Source organism: Hibiscus syriacus, unplaced genomic scaffold (assembly GCF_006381635.1).
Source record: "Hibiscus syriacus cultivar Baekdansim isolate YM2019G1 unplaced genomic scaffold, ASM638163v2 tig00116965_pilon, whole genome shotgun sequence".
Taxonomy (NCBI): Eukaryota; Viridiplantae; Streptophyta; class Magnoliopsida; order Malvales; family Malvaceae; genus Hibiscus; species Hibiscus syriacus.
In genome coordinates this window covers 894,424-901,082 of record NW_024063490.1, presented here as the reverse complement: position 1 = coordinate 901,082, position 6,659 = coordinate 894,424, and the positions used below count along the sequence as shown (strand labels likewise).

The following is a 6,659-nucleotide window of genomic DNA, read 5'->3' as shown; positions in this document are numbered from 1 at the left end:
AGTTCATAATGAGAAGAAATCATCTGAAGAAGGATGAAGAAGTTCATAATGAGAAGAATTTGTTCAACCTTTTGCTCAAATATATCACTTGATGGATTATCTTTTCCAGTTCGAGTTCATAATGAGAAGAACTCATCTGAAGAGGAAGAAGAAATTCATAATGAGAAGAATTTATTCAACCTTTCGCTCAAATCTATCACTTGATGGATTATCTTTTCCAGTTCGAGTTCATAATGAGAAGAACTCATCTGAAGAAGGAAGAAGAAATTCATAATGAGAAGAATTTGTTCAACCTTTCGCTCAAATCTATCACTTGATGGATCAGCTTTTCCAGAGAAAGTTCATAATGAGAAGAACTCATCTGAAGAAGGATGAAGAAGTTCATAATGAGAAGAATTTGTTCAACCTTTTGCTCAAATCTATCACTTGATGGATTAGCTTTTCCAGAGAAAGTTCATAATGAGAAGAACTCATCTGAAGAAGGATGAAGAAGTTCATAATGAGAAGAATTTGTTCAACCTTTTGCTCAAATCTATCACTTGATGGATTATCTTTTCCAGTTCGAGTTCATAATGAGAAGAACTCATCTGAAGAGGAAGAAGAAATTCATAATGAGAAGAATTTATTCAACCTTTCGCTCAAATCTATCACTTGATGGATTATCTTTTCCAGTTCGAGTTCATAATGAGAAGAACTCATCTGAAGAGGAATAAGAAATTCATAATGAGAAGAATTTATTCAACCTTTCGCTCAAATCTATCACTTGATGGATTAAAATTTCCAGAGAAAGTTCTTAATAAAAAGAACTCATCTGAAGAAGAGGAAGTTCATAATAAGAAGAGCTTATTCAACCTTTTGACTCTGTCACAGAAGGAAAGAGGTCAACATCATCCTCAGTGGAAAGTTCATAATAAGAAGAACTCATATGAAGAAAGAGAAGAATCTATTCAACAATAATCAAGTGAAGCCAAATGGATAAAAAATTTTATTATCTTTTCATCTTTGCCCTATTCTTGTTAACACAAGAATGAGCAAAGAGGGGCAGCTAAAGATACTAATTTTTTACCCATATTAATTTATTTATTATTATTATAATTATAATTATTATTATTATAATTATTATAAATATTATTATTATTATTATTATTATTATTATTAAATACATTAAATATTATAAATAATAATAAAAAATTACAAGCCAGATTTCCGGCCCAAATCAAACTAAAACCCAAAACATTTAGGGTTTCAGTTAGGGTTTCATAACCCTAATCCCGTGTGCCGCCGCCTCAATGGTTTCCAGCCGCCTCAACAGCTTCCAGCCGCCTCCAGAAGACCCAGATGGCCACCCACGTTGCTACTCTAGTAGTGAGTCACAACTGGTAGTCCGGTGACTCACCGAAGGGTAGTCTATTACCCGGTCCGATGACCACACCGGTGATGGCTATAAAGCCATCACCCCATCTGCGAGCAAGGAGAGGAGAACAACAGACCCCAGAGAGACAAAACCGAGAGTAAAAGATACAAAAACAGAGACCAAATCACAACAACCATCAACCAAAAATAGAAGAAAAGGGAGGAGAGAAGCTTACCGAGGAAGCCACGACCACCGGAACCCTCCAAACGTCACCAACAACCTTCGAAAACCGAATGTATTTTCTTAGATTTGCTCCGATTGGGAGCTTTTTAGGAGAAAAGAGCACCGGAACCGTCCTTAGGACGGTCCGATCTATCTACTGGTGTAAAAATAAAATTTTCCGGCCACCTTATGCGGTGGCCGGCGGTGAGGGTCACGGCGGCAGACGGCTGCCGCCCGGTGACCGGCTTCCCTCCGATGAGGGAAACTAGAGAGAGGCGAGAGAGTTTTAAAACTTTCTCAGTTTAGAGAGAGAGAGTAAACTGAGAAATGAGAGAGCTGGCCCTTCGGGCCAGCCATTATGGACCTTAAATAGCCTTCCCGAACGACGTCGTTTCGGGAAGGACTATGCGTGTAATTAAATAATAGTTAAACCCCGTCCGAAGCCATCTAAACTTGTAAAATTTCCATTTTAGTCACTAAATCAAGTTTATAATACTTTTAATTTGATCTTTAAATTTTAATTTTATTTATTTTAGTCCTTTATATTAAAATAATATATTTAGGATAAATAACAGATTTAATCCCTTAATTTTAATAAATAATATTTTAATCCTGAGTTCATATTTTTAATTTATTTTAATCTAATATCCGAATTTTATATAGTTTTATTTTAGTCACTAAATTATTAAATAAAGAAATAGCATGTTTAATCCCTATAATTTTGATTAATTATGAATTAGGTTTTTAATTTTAATTTTACTATAATTTAGTCAATAATTTTAAATATTTTTATTTATTTTATTGCTTTTAAATATATAGTTCTAATTGTATTTTTATTTTACTTGTTTATATATTTAAATATTTTTATTATGTAGTCATAAATATATATATAATAAATAAATATTTATTTTAAATAAATTATTTTAATATTTATTTTTCAATGAAGAAGAAAAGGACAATCTTAATATAACTGGATGTCCTATTCTGGTATTTTAAAATCAAAAATTATTAAAATATTATTTATAATTAATATTTATCAATATCAAAGAAAAGAGCTGTCTTAAGGCACCTAGAAGTCCTTTTTTGATATTTTTAAATATTTTTTTTAATTTCGAAATAATAGGATTATAAATTAAATATATTTTGAATTTTTAAAATTTTTTAATAATAGAGACAATTTATAATTAAAAAGTATCAATTTTGGGCGTTGTAGGGGTGCTAATCCTTCCCTAAACGTAACCGACCACGAATCCCTTTTTATTATTAAAAAGAAAGAATTTTTGGTTATAAACGCAGATCAGTTCATTTTTAATTGATGTTTTCTTAAAACATCTTTTAAAAAATAATTTTTAGGTATTCGACCTACCTGACCCAAAAGGCCGATGGCGACTCCCAAATTATTTTCAAAACCATTTATTCACATCAATTTTCCCGCCAAATAAATATTTCGTGCCCGGACGAAAACCGGTTACGACATTTATCATCTTTCTTCACTAATGGATCTCACTGAAGTGAGCATCTTCCAGTCGATCTTGATGTGGAGCGATTGCTGGCAACGAGCTAAGATCACAAATAGCAAGCTAGACGAGATAATTTAAGGGAAGTTTTCCCTTTTAGCTTTATTTAGTTGTTTTTTTTTTCTTAAGTACAGATTGATTGAATAGTTGTTAAACAGTGAATCATTTTTTATATTAATATAAATTCAATTTTGTTCAAAGCTTTCCATCGTTTACTGTTTTACTTAGCTTTGAGTATGGAGAGAGATCAAGGTAGAGTGACAATTCTGATAGGATTGTCATCGCATGTAAGGAAAAAGCTTTGAGATTTCATACTCGAGTTGCAAGCGCATTATCGAGAAATCGAGAGCTCCAAGTACTAGGTGAGCAGTGGAGGTATTGGAAAGTCAAGTTCTTGTATGATGTCACCATAGAGAGGGGAATCCAAAGATGCAATGTCAAATGACGATGTATAGTTGATTGTCTTATTTGAATTGTCTTGGTATTATTACGAGTTCTAGCTTAAGTAGTACAATGCCCTTAGTTCTTTCATTATTGTCACGACAATGTCCTCAAATGTTTGATTCCAATTCCGATTTTGTTATTTGTTTACTTCTAATGATTCCATCACATAAATCAATTCATTTGTTAATTCTAACTTGTTGCATTATATCTAATTTGTAGGTAACTAGTTTATATAGGTTCGACGTTCGATACAATTTACAAGTCCTCACTTTGTTACTTGAATGGAATGTGTATATTTACACAAAATACCGCGACACTATTCAATACGTCACGTGATGCATCGCCAACCTACTATGATGACATTTGGAGGGATTCATTGCAGTCAAGAGAGTCCTCGACGAGCTCATTGATAAAACGAGATTTATCCAAACCTGCTAACTAGTGGCTGCAATTTTACAGTTTGTTGCCTATACATAGCAATAATAACCGTAGACTTAAAACTAGCATGCAAAGAGAGTCTGTATATAAATACCAATAAGAGTCTGTATATAAATACCAATAAGAAAAAGAAGAATGGACTTCTTCTTGGAGTATTTTTTCTTCTATTTTGGAGCATTCTCTCAACATTTTTTTCTAAATATATTTCATCTCTAACATCATCATCTAACGATCAATGTTTCATTGACTGCAACTCTTCACGGCAATAAGAAAGGATGAACCTGCCACGACTGACATAACCTTGTTCCCATCAACATAGTACAATGTTTTGAAGTCTTTAGAATTCTTTCGTTGATTAACACTTAAGGTGATTGTTAAACTTGTTTGCTACTTTCCACCCATGATTTTTAAAGTCTAGATTCACATAATATCAACTTTTAATTAATAAAAATATTGGAAATTAAGAATAACCCTAATCATATTAACATATTTACTCGAATATTCGAGATATATTGTAAACTCATTTATAATATGTGTGATTAAATATTTAAATTTGTGTCCATTTGAGTGAATTTATAGTTGTATGTGTAGGTTGTAGATACCCATTTTTGTCCAGGTTATTATTAATATTTAATATTATTATTTATATTATTAATTTATATTATATATTTTTTACAGACCAAAATGATCTAGGCTCAAACCAACCCAATTACAAATGAACTTAGCCCAAACTTTATCCCATATGTTTTAGGGTTTTTGAACCCTAAGGTTTCAACCGCCGTCGCTGTTAGCCATGAGTGTCGTCTTCTGTCGTCGATTTCGCTGCCACTGTTTCGACCGCTCCTTTCCATCATCGCCACTGTTCAATCATCATCATTTCACATCAACAGTAGCAAACACAAATCAATCAACAACCAAATCTGAAAAAAAACCCAATATAAAAATCGAAAATCCCTCCAAATCTGGGATATTAGCAAAGAAACCATGCCCCTACCAACAACCCATTGTTATTGTCTGAAATCAACCATAAAAACAACATGAAGCATTATTTTTCGGGGGGGGGGAGATAGAAACAAAAAACAGAGAGCATTCAGTTTGAGAGGGAAAAAATCGAACAATAAGAGAAGATTTTCGGGGAATTGGAAAAAAAGTTCGAACCATATTAAAAAAAAGAGAACTAGAAAAAGGGTTCGGTTCGAAAATAGTGGGGTTCGAAGTGGGGTTAGGTTCGAGAGAAGAAGAAAATGAGAGAGTAGAAAGTCTACCTTTGTCATCGGTCACTAGGAAGCCAAGAAGTCGTTGGAGGTTTGAGTTACCCGAAGGTAAATCCTTAGATCTAGGCTTCTAGGGGTTTTCTCAGTGATCAGGACTCAAATATGAGTTAATGAAGAGGAGAGGGAGCTTTTGGGAGGGTTTCACTTCCTCCGGGCACCGTGGGCCACCACCGTCGAGAGGTTGTTTTCTTCCCCGATGAGAGTAATTTGAGATAGTTTTCTCTCTTTTTCTTTCTTTATTTTTGATTGAGGGATGAAATGGGGCTTAGATTTTCCCCAAAAGCTATAAGGGGGTATTTAAACCCCACTCAAAAAGGCGTCATTTTAAGGCCTTAGGGTTTTCAGAAAATCAACACATGGGTTATTTAAGAGAGAAGGGTCTCATGTTTTGTAATATTTTATTTTAGTCACTCAATGTAGTTTTTTCGTTTTATATTTCGAGCTCCTTATTTTCTGCATGTTCTATTTTAGCCCTATTTCGTGTTTCTTAAATTTATGATTTAGTCTGTCCTTTTTACGTGTGTTGTATTTTGGTCACCGTAAGCTATGCACTTTTGGTTGTTTTAATTTTCGGCATGTAATATTGAATTATTTGATTTTGGTCCCAAACGTATGGGTTTATTACACTGTCAATGCTTGTAATATTTGATTCTTGTATTATATGCTTTGTTATTTATTTAATTTGCAATAGCTGCCTCAATATCTTGTTAGCTTTATAGTTTAATCCCTAAAGTTTTCATATTTATTATTTTGATCCATCATTTACAATTTTGTTAATTTCTTGCTAATTGTAATATTTTCAAATATTATTTTAATCGAAGAATTTATAGAAACGCGCCTTAACAGACAAGAATGTGTTTCCAAGAATTGTTCGAATAAAATAATATATTTTATATATTCGAATGCATTTATTTTTTATGAAATTAATGTATGTATTTTATCTAAAAATTTGGGCAATATTATTTTGTATGGGGAATAAATGGAAATGTCCCCTTAACTGACAAGAAAGGTATTTCGAGAATTTTTCGTACAAAATAATACCCCTTATATTTTTATAAAAAAGGATTATAATTTAAATGTATATTTGAATTTGCCAATTTCAATATTTAGATGACATATAACCGCTTAGGTACCGATTTCGGGCGTTGTGGGGGTGCTAATCCTTCTTCACACGTAATCGACTCTTGAACCTTGAACCCTTTTCAAAACGAATTTATGGTAAAACGTATATCATTTTTTATCTTTTAAAATTGTTTTTCTTAAAATTATTTTAAAAGATATTTTTAGGTATTCGACCAACTTAACCCCAAGATAGATTACGACTCTAAATTTAATTATTTTTACATTTATTTTAAAACCCAACCTTTCCCAAGATTAAGTTGGATCGTTCCCCGAAATGACCTCAAAAAA

The 6,659-nt window shown here is 32.5% G+C and overlaps 1 long non-coding RNA gene across 1 annotated transcript; it reads right to left on the bottom strand.

The window, feature by feature from the left end:
* Positions 1-4,598: 4,598 nt before the first annotated feature.
* LOC120191258 lies at positions 4,599-5,513 on the bottom strand. The gene is made up of 2 exons (XR_005522676.1): positions 5,241-5,513; positions 4,599-4,834 (listed from the first exon to the last, which is right to left on the bottom strand). It is a non-coding gene; the product is annotated as an uncharacterized LOC120191258 (long non-coding RNA).
* Positions 5,514-6,659: the final 1,146 nt, after the last annotated feature.